At 37.0% G+C, this 22,888-nt stretch overlaps 2 non-coding genes across 2 annotated transcripts; one reads left to right on the forward strand and one right to left on the reverse strand.

Annotated features, from left to right (window-relative positions):
- The first annotated feature begins 695 nt into the window (after window positions 1-695).
- LOC112781392 (small nucleolar RNA R71) lies at window positions 696-799 on the forward strand. The gene has a single exon (XR_003192170.1). It is a non-coding gene; the product is annotated as a small nucleolar RNA R71 (small nucleolar RNA).
- A 20,739-nt stretch (window positions 800-21,538) lies between these two features.
- On the reverse strand, window positions 21,539-21,646 carry LOC112782074 (small nucleolar RNA R71). The gene has a single exon (XR_003192815.1). It is a non-coding gene; the product is annotated as a small nucleolar RNA R71 (small nucleolar RNA).
- Window positions 21,647-22,888: the final 1,242 nt, after the last annotated feature.

Genomic DNA, 22,888 nt, shown 5'->3' on the forward strand with positions numbered 1-22,888 from the left:
ATATACCATAAAATAGTGGTTTATCAATGGCTTCCAATCTTGCAAAATTGCCACTGTTATCACTTGGTTGTGAAGTTGGGGGTGATGCATTTTGAGAATGGTTGTTGTATGGCTGTTGGGTGGAGTGGTAGGGTGCATTTTGTGAGTTGTGATAAGGTCTATTGTTGCCTGATTGGTGGTTGAAATTGTGGTTGTATTGGTTAGAGTGGTATGGTTTGTGATCTTGGTTGTGGTTTTGTTGGTTTTCCCACCCAAAATTTGGGTGGTTCTTCCAACCTGAGTTGTATGTTTTGGCATTGGGGTCATATGGTGGTCTGGAGGAATTGTTCACGTAGTTGGCTTGCTCCCATTCACATTCAACTTTTGGGATATATTCCTCTTGCATAGGTGCTTGGGCTAGGATAGCTGGGACTTGATTCTTCTCTATCTGCTTAGTTAGAGCTGCTAATTGAGCTGTGATCACCTTGTTTTGAGCTAATAGAGCATCCATAGAATTGAGCTCCATTACTACTTTTTTTGGGTTTCTATCAGAGGCATAGAAATACTCATTGTTGGCAATAGTTTCTATGATGTCTATGGACTCTTTAATTGTCTTCTTCTTATTAAGGGAGCCTCCTGAAGAGTGATCTAAGGCCTTCTTTTATTCATATGATAGCCCTTCATAAAAGATGTGTAGCTGTACCCATTCGTTGAACATGTCTGGAGGGCACTTTCTTGTCAAGTCCTTGTATCTCTCCCATGCTTCATAGAGAGTTTCCCCATCTTGTTGTCTGAATGTTTGCACCTCAGCTCTCAACCTATTGATTCTTTGTGGAGGGTAGAACCTTGCTAAGAACTTGTTAACAACATCCTCCCAAGTGGTAAGGCTTTCTTTAGGGAATGATTTCAGCCACTTTGATGCCTTGTCCCTAAGAGAGAAAAGAAACAAGAGCAGTTTGTAGGTGTCCGGATGAACACCATTTGCCTTCACAATGTCACAAATCCTCAAGAATGTGATTAGATGTTGGTTTGGATCTTCCTGAGCATTTCCTCCAAAGGAACAATTATTTTGAACAAGAGTAATTAGCTGTGGTTTGAGCTCAACATTGTTGGCATGTATGTTGGGTCTTAAGATGCTACTCCTACAATTCCCAGGATTGGGATTGATGTAAGATCCTAACACCTTCCTTTCTTGTGGTGGGGTATGGTTGCCAACCACTTCTTCATGATGATTATGTACTTCCCCTTCCATGTTTTGGATTGGGTTCTCTTCTTCTTCTTCTTCACCAACTACTCTTTTGTCTCTTACCACTGCTTCTCTTTTCAATCTCAAAAATGTTCTCTCCGGTTCAGAGTCGTAGGAGGTTACAGATCCTCTTCTCCCTATCATACACAACACAAAACACAATCTAAAACAGAAGTTATCACCATTTTGAAGGAAGGGTGAGTAAGTCAAAATTAATTGATGCCAAATATCAAACAGTTAGTGTGCTTCTTGTTAGAGTTAGCATATAAACAACGAACATTTAGGAATTAAAATACTAAACGAAATGAAGAAAAAATAAAAACTGAAATTAAAGAGACTAACAAAATAAAGAAAATGCTTAATCTAAATGCTCATCAACTTAATCATTGTCAATTCAAAATCAATCCCCGGCAACGGTGCCATAAAACTTGATCGGTCGGAATTCACTCCCCATATAAAATGAATCCGTTCTTTGGCAAACGCACCAAATTATCGTCAAGTAATAACCCACAATAGAGTGGGGTTGAATTCACAGAGATTGATTGATTGAGCAAGTTTAGTTAATGGGTGAATTTAGTTAAGCTAATCAATATAGAGAATGTTGAGTGCAGAAATTTAAATAGCAGAAATGTAAATGACTTGAAAGTAAAGAAAGGCAATAAAGTGCAGAAAAGTAAATGGCAAGAATGTAAAGTACTGGAACATAAATGACTGAATTGTAAATGGGAATGAGGAATAACCTAAATTAAAGAAAGCTATAAAGAATAGGGAAGATAAGAATAGGGGGAATTCATTGGGATTAGGAGATGTTGCTCTATTTGGATTAAATTCAGCTCATCTCATCTTCAATCATGCAAAGCATTGACTTCTTGGCAATCATAATTGATTGAACCCCAATCCCTTGGTGATTCAATCTCTCAAATCTTGATAATTAGCCAATTCCTTGGTCTAATTGCTCATGAAGAGAGATATGCTTGGTTCCTGATTATATCACACATCCTCATAGATCCAAATAGTGGGTGGATTTCATGTCACCATATCCAATCCCAAAACCCAGATCTACTCAAGTGTGAGAAGGGATTTCAAGTATGGTTTTATGATTCTTTTTCTAAGGTTCACATAAAACCCATTTTGCATTCAACCTCTTTCCCAAGATGATTGAACACTAGCATGAAGAATGAAATTCCTTCTAGCAAATTAAAGAGAAGATGAAAAGAAGAAAAAATTCACTATCATTAATCCATCAAGTTCAACAGAGCAACCTCTCCCAATGAGAGGGAGTTTAGCTACTCATAGCTTAGAGAAAAGTACAGGACACGGAAGAGATGAAGTGAAGTAAAACTAAAACTTAACCAATCAAGCTAACCACTAGCCAATTCCCTTTTTAGTATTCTCAGGGGGTATATATACTACTCCTCTTACTAGAATTAAAAAAAAACAAAAGAGAAAAGAAAATTACAACTGAAAGAAAAAGAAAAAAACTCATAAAATGAACCATGTGCCTGGCGTGTGACTAGCATTTGAGTGGCGTGCTACACCTAGCTCTTCAGCTTGGCTTGGCACGCCACGCCTGGCTCTCCAAGTGGCACGCCTTCTTTATCAGCTAACCTGGCGTGTCACGCCTTCGAGTCCAAGTGGCATGCCCAGGGTCTTCTCTTCCTCCTTCCTTTCTGGATTCTTGAACTGGCATGGCACGCCCAGGTCTGGCATGCCACGCCCTCAATAAAGCTTGATCATCCTCTTCTGGAAATTTGCAATAGCGTGGTACGCCCAGGTCTGGTGTGCCACGCCTTTATTGAGGCTTTTCTTCATCTCTCTGGAATGTAACACAGGCGTGTGATGCACCACTATTTCGTGGTACATTTTCTACTTAATTGAGTGGATTTTATCCACTAAGCTCACACTTATTCATATAATTTGTATGTTTTACATTTTCCTTCCTAATTCTGTGCTATGATTTAAAACGTGCTTCTTTGGCAATAAATTTACTAATTTTAATCCTCTCTTATTATCATTCGATGCCTTGATATGTGTGTTAAGTTATTTTAGGGTTTATAGGGTAGGAATGGCTTAGAGGATGGAAAGGAAGCATGCAAAAGTGGAAGGAATACAAGAAATTGAGGGAATTGCTAAAGCTGTCCAGCCTGACCTCTTCGTACTTAACTGACCATAACTTGAGCTACAAAGTTCCAAATGAAGCTCTTCTAGTTGCATTGGAAAGTTAACATCCGGGGCTTCAAAATGATATATATATTGCGATCATTCACACAACTTTCATTCACAATAATTTAGGTTTTAGATGTAGTTTTCTAGAGAGAGAGGCTCTCTCCTCTCTCTAGGTTTTAGGATTTAGGATTTCTCTTAGGTTAGGTTTACTTCTTCTCCACTCCAGATTCAATGTTCCTTTAATTTAATTTCTCTTCTACTTTTATTTATTCTATTAGTTTAGTTTGTTTATTTTTCCAATTTGGTTTATGAACTCCATGTTAGATTTGATTTCTTTATTTAATGCAATTTGAGGTATTTCAGATTTATGGTTGCTTTCTTCAATTTATGTGATTGATGCTTTCAATATTTAGATTTTTCTCCTTTTGACTTTGGTTGAGTAATTGGTGACACTTGAGTTATCAAACTCCTTTGTTGATTGATAATTTGAATTTGCCGGTTGATTTAGATCCCTTTAAAGCTAGTCTTTCCTTAGGAGTTAACTAGGACTTGAGGAATCAAATTGATTAGTCCACTTGACTTTCCTTTATTTAGTAAGGGTTAACTAAGTTGGAGTAATGAACAATTCTCATCACAATTGATAAGGATAACTAGGATAGGATTTCCAGTTCTCATACCTTGCTAAGAGCTTTATTAGTTATTAGTTTAATTCTTGCAATTTACTTTTCTTGCTCCTTATTCAAAAAACCCCAAAAAGATAATCTTCCATAACCAATAATAAATCACACCTCCCTGCAATTTCTTGAGAGACGACCCGAGGTTTGAATACTTCGATTATCAATTTTATTAGGGGTTTATTACTTGTGACAACCAAATTTTTGTACGAAAGGATTCTTTGTTGGTTTAGAAACTATACTATCAACGAGACTTTATCTGTAGAATTCTTTACCTTCAAAAATCCGCTCGTCAGTGTGCCACGCCTTTGTTGAGTGCTTCATTCTCTTTTCTGGAAAATGATACTAGCGTGCCACGCCCAGTAGGTGGCGTGCCATGCCCTTGATGATGCATGAGTGAATCCTTCTGGTCCAGTAATTAGTGTGCCACGCCCATGGTTGTCCTGACTTGGCGTGCCATGCCTTAAGTCCCAAGTGGCATGGTCAGTCTTCTTCTTTGTGAGCTTGTGCTGGCGTGCCACGCGTTCGAGCTCAAGTGACACGCCCAGTACTAGAGTTGCATCCTTCTTTTCTGGGTTCATGAGCTGGTGTGACACGCCTTCGAATTCAAGTGGCACGCCTAGGTTAGAAACAAGGATGGCGTGCGACACCTTCGAACCCAAGTGGCACGCCCAAGTCACGAACTAGGTTGAAGTGCCACGCCTTCGAACCAAAGTGCCACGCCCAGTGTTGAACCTTCAGCTCCTTTCTCTGGGGTTTATAACTGGCATGCCATGCCTTCGAGTTCAAGTGGCACGCCCATTGTTTATAATGGAGTTGGCGTGCCGTGCCCAGCCTGGCGTGCCACGCCCCCTTTGTGGTCTTCAAAAGTGCTCTCTAGAATATGTAACTGGCGTGCCACGCCTGGCCCTGGCATGCCACATCCGTTGTGAAGCTCATTGTCCCTTCTCTGGAGTTTATAGCTGGCGTGCCATGCCTGGCCTTGGCATGCCACGCCCATAGTGAGCTCCATGGACTTCTTCTTTGGTCTTGATAACTGGCGTGCCACGCCTTCGATGTCAAGTGGTAGGCCCATTGTAATTCTTTCACTTGCTTCTCTAGATTTGTAAACTGGTGTATCATGCCCTTTAGCTAGCGTGCCACACCCATGCATTTTGTTGGCGTTTGCACCAAGTGGCATGCCCAGCTCACACGCCCAACTTTCCTTTCTTGTTTCCTTCTTCTTTTGTTGCACTTTTCACCTGAAATTCAACAAAAACTCATTTCAAAGCAATGTATCATAATATTTACCATTCAACTCATGAAATTGCATTGATTGAATGAGATTACACTCCTTTTATAGTCCTTTTAGATAGGAAAAAGAGGTAGAAGATGCAAATCATCATACGACCCGGTTCACTTGCCAGTTAGTTTGTGGAATTTAAATTCCGCACCAATATACCCATATTTAACACACAATTCAGCATATTTCCCATTCATTTTGGAAGGGGGCAGCTGAAATTGAGAGAAGGGAGAAGAGAGGAGAAAACCTAACCCTAGCTCCACCTTCAAACCTCTATAACTTTTGCAACGGAGCTCCGATCGTCACACTGTTTGAGGCCATGCGAAGCTCGTCTCCCCTTCTTCAATTCTATTTGAATATTTTAGTGAGTAACTTGAAATACCAACCCCAATCTCTCATTCAAATCTGAAATCGTGTTTTTGGTTTGGGTATTGAGGATTTTTGGTGATTTTGATGTTATAGGGACTCTCTAGCTTGTGTTCTTGGTGGTATTCATTACTAATTTCAGTGGGTAAAGGTAAAAAACCCTTTTTCCATCTTGGTTCATTAATTTATGAAAACCCTAGTTTTTAATATTGTGCCAAATTGTATAATATGGTGTTAGATTGAGTAATTAGAAGCTTGGGTTGGTAGAATTTTGGAAAAAGAAAAGCTTGGAAGCTTGGAATTACGATATTAAGATACGGGTGGTAGTTTTGAGTAGGCATTATGTAAGGTTATGTGAAAACCTAGGTTACTTGCCCCTAGAATAAGTTGAATGGAAATGATTGTTGATGTGTTTGAATAATGGCTACTAGTATGAGTATCATGTTGGTTGATGTGTTTTGACATGAAATTGAGGAGTGTTATGTGATATTGTGGCAAGTGGATATTGTAATATTTTTTGGTGTCATGTTGCATGAAAATGAGTATGCATGTTGAAGTTTTAATTGAGAATTAGATGTATGAATATTGTGATTTGTGAAATTGGGCCGGAGGCCATGATAAGGTGAGAAAATCCCCTATGTGGTAAGTTAAGGTAAGTGGTGTGAATTGTTGTATGAGAATGAGAGGATTGATTATTGGTTGATTGAGAGTTTGAATATATGGATATTGTATATTTTTTTATGAATATGGATATAGTTAATGGAATGTGTTAAATAAGTTGGAAGTGGGTTAATTTAGGATTTAAATAGTCGAGAATTGATGAATGAGTGTTTGGGATGTGTAGAAATAGTTTTGAATTAGTTTAGGATTGAACTGAATTGAGAATGGATGGAATAAGGGATTAGGTGGAATTGGTAAAAATCGGAGTTTTAACCAACTTCGACAGGCCATAACTTGGCGCTTGGAGTTTGGATTTGAATGATATTTTCTTAAATTAAAGCTAGTAGAAATATCTTTAAAACCATCTAAGAATGAAGGAAAACAGAATTTTGTAGAAAAAGTTATGAGAGTTTGAATTTGTGGGTTTAAAATTGAATTTTGCAAAAGTTGCAGAAAATTGAGGTTAGCGTACGCATAAGGAGTGTAATAGAAGAGAAATGATTTCATGTGAGTTTCATGCGCACACATAAAAATGGAGTTGCACGTACGCACGAGGCATGCATATGTACAACCCGCATTCCTAGAATTGAATGTTTTTCATACGTGTTCCGCGCGTATGTGCAAAGGGGGACTTGTGCGTACACACGAGGCATGCCTACACACAACTGTCCTGTTTTTCAAAGATGATAATTTTTAACTATTTTTTCCTATCAAATCCATTGTTTTACTTTTGTAACCCCTATTTGAGATCCGATGACTAGTTTCTAGGATTTGGAATGAATTTTATGCCTCTAAACCATTTTCTTAACATTCTAAACTTTCATAAATCCGATAACAGGTATATAACCAGTGAATTAGAGGGTAGAAAGTGTTGAGAAGAAAAATATTGAGTTGAAGTAAGTTGGAAGTGATTGCAGGAATGAGTTAATATGATTGAAAGATGAGAATGAGTTGATATGATTGGATAATGAGAATGAGATCACATGATTGAATGATGAGATTGAGTTGATTCGAGAGGATAATGAGAATGAGATGATAGGATTGAATGATGAAATTGAGTTGATTCGAGAGTATAATAAGAATGAAATGATTGAATGATGAGATTGAGTTGATTCCAGAGGATAATAAGAATGAGTTTGATTGATAATTGAGTTTCTGGGATATATTCAAGGATTGTAGTTTTGTCATGCTTGCTCCCAGTCGGTGTTTGAGCTTTTGGTGTAGATACAAGGATTGTAGTTTTGTCCTGCTTGCTCCCAGTCGGTATTTGAGCTTCCGGGGTAATATGCAACGATGGTGGTTTTATCCTGCTTACTCCCGATTGGAATTGAGACTTTGTTGATCCTCCGTCGCAAGATGTGGCCAACCACTTATACCTTCCTGGATATTTCCCCCATGGACATTGATCAATGAATATGAGTTTGAGCTTGGGAATGCGTGCACCGAGGGACTGTCTAGAGTTAGCTACCAGACATGTCAGATTTGGCTGTATAACTGACAGATGAGCTCATTGGCCATAGGACAGGCACATATCATTTGTATTTGTGTGTTTTGTTTAGGTGTGCATCTTGTATCTAACTTGCCTATATGAATAATTGTACCTATATGCTAATTGTTTTATCTGTTCTCTCTATTTGTGTATTCTTTGTATTATCTTATATGTGTTTGCACAGCTAACAGATCTCTTATGCTAATGGTGGTGATATTGAGGGTTGTTCTTAATGAGAGGTGATGATAAAGAATTGTGGAAAAGAAAAGCTGAAAATGAATTGATAATATTAAAACTAAATTTTAATACTGAATTATTAAATGAGTTGGAAATCTATGATATTGAGAGAGATGATGATTTGTATGAGAAAAAATTGAGATTTAAAGATCACTAATATAGTCAAGATTTAGTTTATCTACCTTGATCGGATTAGTAAGAACCCTAGGCTCGAACTTTGTGTGATTGGAGAGTAGGATTGCCTAGCGGGTTCATGTGGTTTTACATAGTCTCTATTTGGAATTATTGCCCTGATGAGAATCTTATAAGGGATGATGTTCTCACCCATTTCGGGAATTATTACTTTTCAAATGAAGATCCCGTCGCTTCTCAGTGAGTGGGAGGTTTATCTGGAATGACAGCGAATAAAACCTTTTATTCTGCTTTAATCTTAGACTCTCTCCTTCTTTTGGGAACATTTATATTATGCACTTATTTTGTAGACTTGCCTTTAAAGTCTTATGATGTATTTTGGAGAGATAGGTTATGTCTATCTAATTGTTTTACTGTTGTAACTCTAGCTGGCCTAATCTTCACGGGCCGAGACTAGTTGATACTTATATATACTCATATATTTCTCTTTAATCTTATTCTTTCTTTGAGCTTTTAATTATCTATCTTTCTCCGAGCGTGCTTATATATATATACATTAAATGAGTATGAGCAATCGACGAATTATCTTTTCCTCAAGTTTTAATCTTTCACAGGCTTCTAGTATAATATTCCTTTATATATATATATATATATATATATATATGTATTTATATCTTAACCTTGTGTCTTAGCAACAAACCCTAATTAAGTTATGACTTAAGCATAAGGCAATAAATGGTAGGGTGTTTCATTCTTAGTTTAGATTCTTTCCTGATATTCACTTTAATTTTCTTTTTGGTACATTTTGTTATTTTTCTGTGACCTTGCTTGATCATGGTACAAGGTATCCTTCCGAGTTCTTGCAAAAGAGTTTTGTGGATGTTAGACTTATGACCCATAATAGGTTTGCGAAGTTATTGATGAGGTTAAGAACCCTCGGATGAGTTATTTGATAAATTACAGTTGAAAATTGTGAAGGTGAGCCATGTTGAAGTTTGGGAATGAAACCTTAAGGCTTGACGTGAAACTAGTCATTACCACAGATATATCGGATGCATATAACAGAATAGAATCAGGAGATTATGGAGTGAGAGTGTTCTTGGGGAGTAATAAGCAAGTTAGAGAGTGCCTACTGTTTGATTAGTTAAGGAAACAAGAGTGTTGACTTGTTAACCACATTATTTTTGCAAACACCTACCTTGAAAATTTGAACCTTATTGTGTTTCTTCAAGTTTTGGTAAAGTGTTGGAACCTTGTAACCTTTTTGCATTGAGCCTATCTTGTAGCTTCTGCTTTGTACCACACTTTTTCCCTTATTTTTTTATGCCATATGAAAATCCTGATATTTGAAACTGTATATATATATATATATATATATATATATATATATATATATATATATATATATATATATATATATGTAGAGAGAGAGAGAGCTTCCCGCAGTGTATAAAATAAACTTTGTAGCTGAATACAAACGTTTCTTTCCTCCCCACATGGATAAAAGTATATAAACTGGAATTAATTCCAATTCCCACATGATGAAAAAAAGTAAAATGTCTTGACAAGAAAAAGGTCCTATTTGACCGCTGTACATTGCTAGCATTAAGAAATGGAATAATCGGGATTCTCAAGTAACCGGTTGAGCCGCTAAAGTAGCTATAGTGGTAATAAATTCCGTCAATAAAATGGGTCCTATAGAGAGTCCATCTATTCCGAATCTCCAGTAAAAATAAAAAAATTAATCCATTTATAATTTTCTGTCAGTTGGATTAATGGATCATCCAATTGGAAATGATAATAAAATGCATAGGCTGTTATCAGCAGATCGATTAAACATATGCAAATTGTATACCACTTAATTACCTTATTTCCTCATCAAGGTTTTTGTCGAGCCCATTTATATAGTATCTAGTTAAGTCAATTTCTGATGCGGATTTGAATTCAATGATCAATTAGGATCGGGTAGCATCTTAGTTTTTTAAATATACCTTAACCGTAAGGAGGGGGATGCCGAAGGCAAGGCTAGTGATTGGAGTGAAGTCGTAACAAGGTAGCCGTACTGGAAGGTGCGGCTGGATCACCTCCTTTTCAGGGAGAGCTAACGCTTGTTGGGTAGTTTGGTTTGACACGGCTTCACACCCCAAAAAAAGCGAGCTACGTCTGAGTTAAATTTGGAGATGGAAGTTTTCTTTCGTTTCTTGGAGGTGAAGTAAGACTAAGCTCATAAGCTTATTATCCTAGGTCGGAACAAGTTGATAGGAGCTCTTTCTTATATATATATATAAGTATACTGAGATCTTTTTGCTTTTTCACTAAATTTGTTCAAAAGTATATTAATATAAATGTCTTTCGTTTTGTACCAATTTTCGATGACGAAAATTTTTATAAGTGGGATAGGATGTAAAACCCCGAATTTTTTAAAATTAAATAATAAGTCATTTATGATTTATTATATTTACAAAAGATGATATTTTCAGATATTTTTATATCAATTGGGCAATTTTCGTATTCAAAATTTAAAGTTTTAGTAATTAAAAAATAATGAGAATTTTGTATGCTTTAGTTTGAATATTTATATTTTGAACATTATTTTATGAATAAAGAAAAACTAATTTGATTATCTCCCATTTGTATTGAATTAGTACTTATTTGAAAATAATTTACATGTTGATAATTAAATGGTATTTCAAAGATAATTATTTTGTATTTGATTTGGTTTTAAATTATTACTCTATCCCCTAATTTGATTAAAATTATCAAACTACCCAAAATCTTAATTCCCAAATACACAACACTAATCCTAATTTCATAAATACTCCACTCATCCTCACACACATAATCCGCTATGCCCTCACCCTCAGTACCCACTAGCCAAAAGAGAAAAAGAAAAGGAGAGAGAAAGGGAAGGAGAGAAAAGGGAGAACAGAAAGGAAGGGAGAGTCGAAGTAGAAGAAGAAGAAAGGGGGAGAGGAGGAAGGCAGCATCGGTAGACTTCACTACCACCGTCACCAATGTCATGGTCGAGGAGAGGGAGAACGAGAACAAATGCGAAGAGTGGGAGAAGGAAACGCGAGTCAAGGGAGGAGGATGCCTCTGTTCGTGTTGCCGTGCCTCCCGTTGTCGTTATATCCGTCGCCGCCGTCCATGGAGCTGCCAGGAGCGTTGCCATTAGATTCGGTCGCCATTCGTCGTTTCCCAGTCGCCGCCGTGTCTCCTTTGTTGTCGTTAAGTTGTCTGCTTCTGTCACCGCCGCCATAGTCGACGTTGCTGGAAACCACGAGTGGAGCCGCCATCCTCTTGTGAGTTATTTCCGCTGCCGGTTGAAGCCGCCACTGCTGAAGCTCGCTGAAGTCGACCACTAGAGTTGCGGTTGCGGCGGTTGATGCCAGGGCATTTTGGCCAGTTTCACTGACATTTTTTTTACTGTTTTTAAGGTAGTTTCATGCATTTCCTTAGAAAATAAGCTAGTTTTGGGTAGATATTCACTTACATCTTGATTCAAGCATACATTGTGCAATTTACCTGATTTCATGAGGATTTTGCATGAAATTAATGACAATTGGATGTTGCATTTCCCATGACTTGGACTAGAACTTTGATGCACTTTATTGCTTGATTTCAGGACAAAGGAAGCAAGGAAGAACCACGTTAGCAGCCACGTTAGTCTCACTAACGTGACTTCTAACGTAGGAATGGGAGCTAGCTTGCAAAGTTAATGAGAAAAGTAATCGCCAATAACGTCCTCGAAGCCATCATAGCCCACGTTAAGAGTCACGTTAACTAAGTTAACGTGAACTCTAACGTGGAGGAAAGAAAATGGAGCCAACGTTAGTGACACTTACCTTTGTCACTAACGTTGGGCCAAGCTCATAAGTGGCCACGTTAGTTGCCACGTTAACTTAGTTAACGTGGCTTCTAATGTTAAGAAGCAAAAGAGAAGCCAACGTTAGTGACATTCACCTTTGTCACTAACGTTGGCCAAGCCTCCACAAGCCACGTTAACTTCCACGTTAACTTAGTTAACGTGGAAGCCAACGTGGAGAAAGTATATGATCGCCAACGTTAGTGACACCTAACTTTGTCATTAACGTTGGAATGAACCACACAAGCCACAATGAGCCACGTTAACTCCCATGTTAACTTAGTTAACGTGGAAGCTAACGTGAAGAAGAGAGATGATGAGCCAACGTTAGTGACATTCACCTTTGTCACTAACGTTGGAGATGGCTAGCATTGCTATGTTAGAGGCCACGTTAACCTAGTTAACGTGGACTCTAACGTGGGAGATAGGGGCACATTGGAATGTTAGTGACAAAGGTAAGTGTCACTAACGTTTTCGAAGGTTGGCAAGCTAACGTTAAGAGCCACGTTAACTAAGTTAACGTGGACTCTAACGTAAGAAAGGGGGAGGCTTCTCAACGTTATTGGGAAAGGTAAGTCCCAATAACGTGTGCGAAGGACCAAGAGGCAACGTTAGTGGCAACGTTTGTGCCACTAACGTTGAGGTTAACGTGGCTCTAACTTGGGTAAGGAACGTTAGTGAAAAAGGTGATTGTCACTAACGCTCTCGAACCCACATTTTCACTTAACGTTAACACCACTAACGTCCTGAGCTAAAGTCCCTGCCCACTTCACACTTTCTCTCTGCAAGTAAAGTTGAGCCCAATGAAGAAGATAACTGCTTCAAACTCAAGATCCAAAGGCCCATACCCAAGACTTGGAGAGCCAACTAGAAGATCAAAAGAGTAGTATATATAGGAGTAGCTTTGAATTGATTAAAAAATGAGAGGATTGGAAATTGGGAGAACTACTCTCTGTATTTTACCATTCTCTGTACTTCTAGTTTTGTTTTCATCATGTATTCTCCATCTTTGCTTTCATTTTCCAGAGCTATGAATAACTAAACCCCCTTTCATTGGGTTAGGGAGCTCTGTTGTAATTTGATGGATCAATACTATTTTTCATTATTCTTCTTCTATCTGTTTTCTTGATTTTACTTGAAAGCTTTCGATCTTCATCCAATTGAATAGTTATCTTGGAAAAGAAGCTATTCAAACTTGGATCTCTTCTGAACCTTGAAAGAGGAATGAAGAGATCATGCTAGAAATGCTTTCTCATGCTGGACCAAATTGGGTTTGGATGGATATGTGACTATAATCCTCTCAATAGTTGATTTGGGAAATGCATGTGGTATAATCAGTGACCATACTTCATCTCTTCTCATGAGCAATTGACCAAGGAATTGGCTATTGATCAAGATTTGAGAGATTGAATTACAAGGAATTGTAATTCGATCACTTAAAATTGCCAAGGAGATCAATGAATGCATTGATTAAGGAAGAGATGAAAATAAAATTGATCCGGAGAATACAACATCTCCTGAACCCAATGAACTCCCCATTTCTGATCTTACCCATTCTCTTTAATTTCTGTCATTTACTTTTATGAGCAATTACCTCATTCCCATTTACAATTCTATAATTTACTTTCCGTCATTTACTTTCAGCTTTTTATTTCTAGCATTTACTTCCTCTGTTATTTACCTTCCCGCCATTTTATTTTCTGCAATTCTCAACTCAAATACTGATTCGCTCAACTAGAACATTCCTCTAATTAAAGTTGCTTGATCAATCAATCTCTGTGGGATTCGACCTCACTCTATTGTGAGTTTTTACTTGACGACGAATTCAGTACACTTGCCGAAGGAAATTTGTCACGAAACAAGTTTTCCGTGCATTAAGTTTATGGCGCCGTTGTCAGGGATTGATTGTGCATCAACAATGATTAAATTGGAGGATAACTAGACTGAGCATTTTTGTTTTGTTTGATTTAATTTTCTATTTGAGTAATTTACTTTCAGTTTTAGTTAATTTCTTCCCGTCCCCTTACTTTTTCGTTTCTTTTTGGTTATTTACAATTCAGTTCACTAACCCACTAACTGTTTGATATATTGCATCACTCACACTAACAGTAATTCTAACAAAATACTTTCTTCATTTATTTTCCTTGCTTGTGCTTTGTTGGTTGTATGACAGGGAGAAGAAGCGGGGCTTCAACTTCCTTTGATTCTGAACCTGAGAGAACCTTCTTTAGATTAAGGAGGGAAGCAATAGGAAAAAGAGTGGTTGGTGCTGAGAAAGAGGAGGAATACTTTGAACCAAACATGGAAGAAAACATGGAAGACCATCGTGAGGAAGAGGCTCACAACCATGGCGGAAGAGGCTCACAATCAGACGCGTGCACGTCTTTTTGCCTCTTTATTCACCGACGCGTGCGCCTCATATACGCGTGCGCATCACTATCAGTCTTCAGCTCCAAACATGCTCGCACGCCCCTTTCACGCGTACGCGTCGTTGATAACGTTAACTTAGTGAGCGCTACGTTGGCTTAGTGAACGCTGCCCACGCGTGCGCATCCTCTGCGCGTGTGCTTGGGTGGCAAATACCAATTTCATGCTTCAGCGCTAGCCACACGTGAGCGTGCTTTGTCCCAGGTGCTCCATCGACGCGTGCGCGTCGATTTCAAAACTTTGCCTCCAAATTTGGACGTGCCCGAAAACGCTGAGTAATCAAACGTAGCGCTCTCTTCAAAAACTAGTGCCAACCACTTCCACGTGTATGTGTCATGCACGCGTACGCGTGGGTCTTCGAAAATTGCCCCTGACACGTGAGCGTCCCATACACGTGCGCGTCGCAAGTGAGCGTGGTGGCATTCATTATTTGAAAGCAACGCTATACTGTATGGCTTCTTCTTTTCTTCATTTTCTCACCTAAAATTAACCATACAAGCAACCAAAGTTTCACCAAAATCACAAGAATAGCATCAATCATAATAATCACTTAGTTCTTGTATAAATCTCATGATTTTGTATAAAATAAATGATGTTTGATTGAATCACAATAATCATGAAATTCCATTCCAACCACTTACTTATTGTGCAAGAAAGTGCATAAAACCTAATGAAACAAATGAAAAAAGCTTGTGAAACTAGCATAAGATGACTTGTCATCAGTACGCATGCCAGTGTCGTGTACACGAGAGAACTTGGCAACGGCCAATCCTCGCGTCGCGTGCATTGTTCGTGTACGCATGCTCCCAAAAATCCTTAAAAATATTGTTTGCTGCAGAATTCAGATGTTGGTACCAAATTTCAAACATGCATAACTTTTACGTTTTAAAACATTTTTCATCCATTCTTTGAACGTCTTATTCCTCTTAGATCCAACTTTCATTTAAATCAGTCTCATCAAAATGAGGGTCCAGAGCATAAGTTATGGCTCATTGAAGTTGGTTAAAAAATCAGTTTTTACCAAAAATTACAAAACTTCTAACTTTCAAAACTCATAATGCCAAAACAAATTAACAATATCCAAAAACAACCCAAAGGCTCATACCAAACATTCCTTGTTTCTTCAACTACCTAGACCATTTCCTGTTCAATAAATTTCTTACATCCACATCAACCCATTGTCACCAAAATCATCAACAAGCACTATCAACCATTAACCATATCTATCATAATCATTATTCCTCAATTCAACATCATCAAAACTAACAATCATCATCAATTGTCATCAACATTAATAACAATTAATACTCATCATAATCATTCTCCAACACATACAATTCATTTAACCTTCATTATAATTCATATATCCCACATTCCAAAATTCTATATCATCATCATCATCATACAACTCATCCTCAAACATAAAATTCACATACAATTAATCGTACACCCAATCATTCAATCCTATCTTAAAGGCTACTAGACTAAGTTTCACGAAACATTACATATTAACTAAAAAAAACCGAAACCATACCTTGGCCGATTCCCACACAAGCACAAAATCACCAAATAACCTCTAAGTAAGTTCCACAAAGCTTCAGCACCAAAATCTTAATTCCAAGTGCACCAATACTTCAATTCAACTCCAATCAACAATAATTCAAACTATATCCATACAATATACCAAAATCAATCCTAGAGTTCACAAATATGACATACCACAAGGGTTAAGAGCATTCTTACCTTATCTACTATGGATTGGGACGAAACCCAATAATAACGCAAGGTTAATCACCACCTAAACAACCAAAAACTGGAAAAATGTATAGGGCAGAAAACTGGAGCACGGATTTCGAGTTCTAAGCAACTTTGTTTAGCTAGAGATGACGAGCTCGACAAGAGCTTCATGTAGCCGCAAATCGGAAACAAGATGATGATTAATAGCGCTTGTGTTCTCAAATGCTACATGAAATGAGCTGAATGCTTGTTAAAGGTTATATATATATATATATATATATATATATATGTTGGGTTTGGGCCCAACTTGGACCCAGTCCAATTTGTTAGCATTTTTTGTTCGTTTGGCCCAACTTTGGGCTAAAACTTTTAGATTAGCGCCCGATTTTTCATTCTAAATATTTTTCTAAGGATTTTTATAGTTTTATTTTCTCTCATGCAGTACCGAACAGACTTAATACGGTACTGCCAGCTAACTTACTGGTACGTATTTTTACGCAATTTTTTGCAGAAAATACGTTTCTCCCACTCAGAAAAATATGCTGAATTCAAATCTCACCTTTAAATTTTCAAATTGATATTTCTAAATTTTCAAACCTATTCCGGAAAATTAAATTATATTTTTATTTTATTTTAATGAAATAATTAATTAATTCCAATTCTTACATTTTGAATGCATAATCACATGAATTTGAAAGAAAGATTGAGGTTAGGGAACTAATGAATACGAAATTGGATGAATTTAAGAACAAACAAAGTTGAGTTAGAGAAAAGGATTCATAAGACGAGCAATGATCACCACTATTAAACGAATTTTGATTATATATATATATATATATATATATATATATATATATATATATATATCCTTCTATAACAATTCATAAACTCCTTTGGTGAGACCGTGTGGCTAGGTTCTCATCCCCTACAGTCTTACCCTTTTTAGGAATCAGATGAGGAAACTGATAAAGATTCTATTGAGATTTTGATCGTGCTTTTCTTTAGGGTATTATCTTAGTTATTATTTTCCCTCGCCATTATTATTATATTTTTGTAAAGAGATATAGGAGTTGTGATTTGATGATTTTGTATATACATGTATGCTTGTAAAAGTTATTCGTGTGAATGTAAAGTGTGATGAGATTTATTTAGATATATATATGTGTATGTATGTATATATATATGATGAGCGGATAATTTATACGCTTTTTGGCATTGTTTTCAGTATGTTTTTAGTAGAATCTAGTTACTTTTAGGGATGTTTTAATTAGTTTTTATGTTAAATTCACATTTCTGGACTTTACTATGAGTATGTATGTTTTGCTATGATTTCAGGTATTTTCTGGCTGAAATTGAGGGACTTGAGCAAAAATCTGATTCAAAGGTTGAAGAAGGACTGCTGATGCTGTTGGATTCTGACCTCCCTGCACTCAAAGTGAATTTTCTAGAGCTACAGAACTCACAATGACGCGCTTCCAATTGCGTTGGAAAGTAGACATCCAGGGCTTTCCAGCAATATATAATAGTCCATACTTTGGCCGAGTTTAGACGACGTAAAAGGGCGTTGAACACCAGTTCTACGCTGCTATCTGGAGTTAAACGCCAAAAACACGTCACAAGCCAGAGTTGAACGCCAGAAATACGTTACAAACTGGTGTTCAACTCCAAGATTGACCTCTACACATGTAACATTCAAGCTCAGTCCAAGCACACACCAAGTGGGCCCCGAAAGTGGATTTATGCATCAATTACTTACTTCTGTAAACCCTAGTAACTAGTTTAGTATAAATAGGACTTTTTACTATTGTATTAGACATCTTTGATCAGTTTTATGCTATCTTAGACTTTCATGGGGGCTGGCCATTTGGCCATGCCTGAACCATTATCACTTATGTATTTTCATACGGTAGAGTTTCTGCACTCCATAGATTAAGGTGTGGAGCTCTGCTGTTCTTCGGAGATTAATGCAAAGTACTACTATTTTTCTATTCAATTCAACTTATTCCGCTTCTAAGATATTCATTCGCACTTCAACCTAAATGTGATGAACATGACAATCATCATCATTCCCCCACGAACGCGTGCATGACAACCACTTCCGTTCCACCTTAGATTGAATGAGTATCTCTTGGATCTCTTAATCAGAATCTTCGTGGTATAAGCTAGATTGATGGCGGCATTCATGAGAGTCCGGAAAGTCTAAACCTTGTCTGTGGTATTTCGAGTAGGACTCTGAGATTGAATGACTGTGACGAACTTCAAACTCGCGAGTGCTGGGCGTAGTGACAGACGCAAAAGGAGGGTGAATCCTATTCCAGTATGATCGAGAACCTCATATGATTAGCCGTGCTGTGACAAAGAATTTGGACCATTTTCACAAGAGGATGGGATGCAGCCATTGACAAGGGTGATGCCTCCAGACGATTAGCCATGCAGTGACAGCGCATCGAACCATTTTCCAGAGAGGATAAAAAGTAGCCATTGACAACGGTGATGTCCTTACATAAAGCCATCCATGGAAAGGAGTAAGACTAATTGGATGAAGACAGCAAGAAAGCAGAGGTTCAGAGGAACGAAAGCATCTCTATACACTTATCTGAAATTCTCACCAATGATATACATAAGTGTTTCTATCCTTATTTTCTATCTATTTATTATTTATGTTCGAAAACTCCATAACTATTTTATATCCGCCTGACTGAGATTTACAAGGTGACCATAGCTTGCTTCATACCAACAATCTCCGTGGGATCGACCCTTACTCACGTAAGGTTTATTACTTGGACGACCCAGTGCACTTGCTGGTTAGTTGTATCGAAGTTGTGAATGAAATATGATTTATTAAGACGTGCGTACAGAGTTTCTTGCGCCGTTGCCTGAGATCACAATTTTGTGCACCAAGTTTTTGGCGCCGTTGCCGGGGATTGTTCGAGTTTGAACAACTGACGGTTCATCTTGTTGCTCAGATTTGGTAATTTTCTTTTTGTTTTATTTTCAAAAATTTTTCCAAAACCTTTCAAAAATTTCTCATCTGTTTTCGAAAAAAAAAATATTTTCAAAAAAATTATTTTTCTTCATAAATTTTAAGAATGAATTCTAGTGTTTCATTATGATTTGTTGAATCCTGGCCGGCTGTGAAGCCATGTCCAAATTTCTTTGGACTGAGGATTCAACTAATCACTTTAATGCATGTAATAGCATACTAAAGCTTGGCTGCCTATTAAGCCATGCGTAACCCTCAGATTGGAGCTTTAGACTAAAGAGCACAAGATTCCTGGAATTCATATTAAAAAATTTAGAAATCCTTATTTTCTTTTTCCTATATGTTTTTTCGAAAAAAATATACAAAAATCCAAAAAAAAAATAAAAAAATCATAAAAATCAAAAATATTTCATGTTTCTTGTTTGAGTCTTGAGTCAAGTTGAAAGTTTGGTGTCAATTGCATATTCATCTTGCATTTTTCGAAAAATTCATGCATTCATAGTATTTTTCATGATCTTCAAGTTATTCTTGGTAAGTCTTCTTGTTTGATCTTGATGTTTTCATGTTTTGTGTCTTTTCTTGTTTTTCATATGCATTCTTGCATTCATAGTGTCTATACATAAAAAATTTTTAATTTTGGTGTCTTGCATGTTTTCTTTGCTTTAAAAATTTTTTAAAAATAAGTTCTTGATGTTCATCTTGACATTCAAAGTGTTCTTGGTGTTCATCTTGACATTCATAGCATTCTTGCATGCATTCATTGTTTTGATCCAAAATTTTCATGCATTGAGTCTTTTTCATGTTTTTCCCTCTCATCATTAAAAATTCAAAAATAAAAAAAAAATATCTTTCCCTTTTTCACTCATAAATTTCGAAACTTTGAGTTGACTTTTTCAAAACTTTTTAAAATCTAGTTGTTTTTTATGAGTCAAATCAAATTTTCAATTTAAAAATCTTATCTTTTTCAAAAATCAAATCTTTTTCATTTTTCTTATTTATTTTCGAAAATTTTAAAAATATTTTTCAAAAATCTTTTTCTTATCTTTATCTCCTAATTTTCAAAAATAACATCATCAATTAATATTTTGATTCAAAAATTTCAAGTTTGTTACTTGCTTGTTAAGAAAGATTCAAACTTTGAGTTCTAGAATCATATCTTGTGATTTCTTGTGAATCAAGTCATTAATTGTGATTTTAAAAAATCAAATCTTTTTCAAAACTAATTTCAATCATATCTTTTCAAAAATATCTCTTTATCTTATCTTTTTCAAAATTTGATTTTAAAATATCCTTTCTAACTTCTTATCTTCTTATCTTTTCAAAATTGATTTTCAAATTTGTTTCAACTAACTAACTAACTTTTTGTTTGTTTCTTATCTTTTTCAAAACTACCTAACTAACTCTCTCTCTCTAATTTTCGAAAATATCTTCCCTCTTTTTCAAAATTTATTTTTAATTAACTAATTATTCTAATTTTTTATTTTAATTTTCGAAAAATTACTAACCTTTTTCAAAAACTATTTTCGAAAATCACTAACTCTTTTTCAAAAATAATTTTCGAAAATTCTCCTTCTCTTTCATCTCCTTCTATTTATTTATTCATCTACTAACACCTCTCTTTATCCCACATCTCTGCTCTCCTTACCCTTGTGTTTTTTTCTTTACATTACATTCTTTTCTTCTTCTACTCACACAGGGGAACCTCTATACCTATGGTAAAAAGGATCCCTATTATTATTTTTCTGTTCCCTTCTCCTTCATATGAGCAGGAGCAAGGACAAGAATATTCTTGTTGAAGCAGATCCAGAACCTGAAAGGACTCTGAAGAGGAAACTAAGAGAAGCTAAATTACAATAATCCAGCAAGCACCTTTCAGAAACTTTCGAACAGGAAGAGGAGATGGCAGCCGAAAATAATAATAATGCAAGGAGGATGCTTGGTGACTTTACTGCACCTAATTCCAATTTACATGGAAGAAGCATCTCCATTCCTGCCATAGGAGCAAACAATTTTGAGCTGAAACCTCAATTAGTTTCTCTAATGCAGCAGAACTGCAAGTTTCATGGACTTCCATCTGAAGATCCTTTTTAGTTCTTAACTGAATTCTTGCAGATCTGTGATACTGTTAAGACTAATGGAGTAGATCCTGAAGTCTACAGGCTCATTCTTTTCCCTTTTGCTGTGAGAGACAGAGCTAGAATATGGTTGGACTCTCAACCCAAAGATAGCCTGAACTCTTGGGATAAGCTGGTCACGGCTTTCTTAGCCAAGTTCTTTCCTCCTCAAAAGCTGAGTAAGCTTAGAGTGGATGTTCAGATCTTCAGACAGAAAGAAGGTGAATCCCTCTATGAAGCTTGGGAGAGATACAAAGAACTGACCAAAAAGTGTCCTTCTGACATGCTTTCAGAATGGACCATCCTGGATATGTTCTATGATGGTCTATCTGAATTGGCTAAAATGTCATTGGATATTTCTGCAGGTGGATCCATTCACCTAAAGAAAACGCCTGCAGAAGCTCAAGAACTCATTGACATGGTTGCTAATAACCAGTTCATGTACACTTCTGAGAGGAATCCTGTGAGTAATGGGACGCCTATGAAGAAGGGAGTTCTTGAAATTGATACTCTGAATGCCATACTGGCTCAGAATAAAATATTGACTCAGCAATTCAATAGGATTTCTCAGAATCTGAATGGAATGCAAGCTGCATCCAACAGTACTCAAGAGGCATCTTCTGAAGAAGAAGCTTATGATCCTGAGAACCTTGCAATAGCAGAGGTAAATTATATGGGTGAACCTTATGAAAACACCTATAACCCCTCATGGAGAAATCACCCAAATCTCTCATGGAAGGATCAACAAAAGCCTCAACAAGGCTTTAATAATGGTGGAAGAAATAGGTTTAACAATAGCAAACCTTTTCCATCATCCACTCAGCAACAGACAGAGAACTCTGAACAAAATACTTCTAATTTAGCAAACTTAGTCTCTGATCTATCTAAGGCCACTGTAAGTTTCATGAACAAAACAAGGTCCTCCATTAGAAATTTGGAGGCACAAGTGGGCCAGCTGAGTAAAAGGATCACTGAAATCCCTCCTAGTACTCTCCCAAGCAATACAGAAGAAAATCCAAAAGGAGAGTGCAAGGCCATTGACATAGTCAACACGGTCGAACCTGGAGAGGAAGGGGAGGACGTAAATCCCAGTGAGGAAGACCTCCTGGGACGTCCAGTGATCAATAAGGAGTTTCCCTTTGAGGAACCAAAGGAATCTGAGACTCATCTAGAGACCATAGAGATTCCATTGAACCTCCTTATGCCCTTCATGAGCTCTGACAAGTATTCATCTTCTGAAGAGAATGAGGATGTTACTGAAGAGCAAGTTACCAAGTACCTTGGTGCAATCATGAAGCTGAATGCCAAATTATTTGGTATTGAGACTTGGGAAGATGAACCTCCCTTGTTCACCAATGAACTAAGTGATCTAGATCAACTGACATTGCCTCAGAAGAAACAGGATCCTGGAAAGTTCGTAATACCTTGTACCATAGGCAACATGATCTTTGAAAAGGCTCTGTGTGACCTTGGTTCAGGGATAAACCTCATGCCCCTCTCTGTAATAGAGAAACTGGGAATCTTTGGGGTA

Source organism: Arachis hypogaea, chromosome 19 (genome assembly GCF_003086295.3).
Source record: "Arachis hypogaea cultivar Tifrunner chromosome 19, arahy.Tifrunner.gnm2.J5K5, whole genome shotgun sequence".
In the NCBI taxonomy this organism is placed as follows: domain Eukaryota; kingdom Viridiplantae; phylum Streptophyta; class Magnoliopsida; order Fabales; family Fabaceae; genus Arachis; species Arachis hypogaea.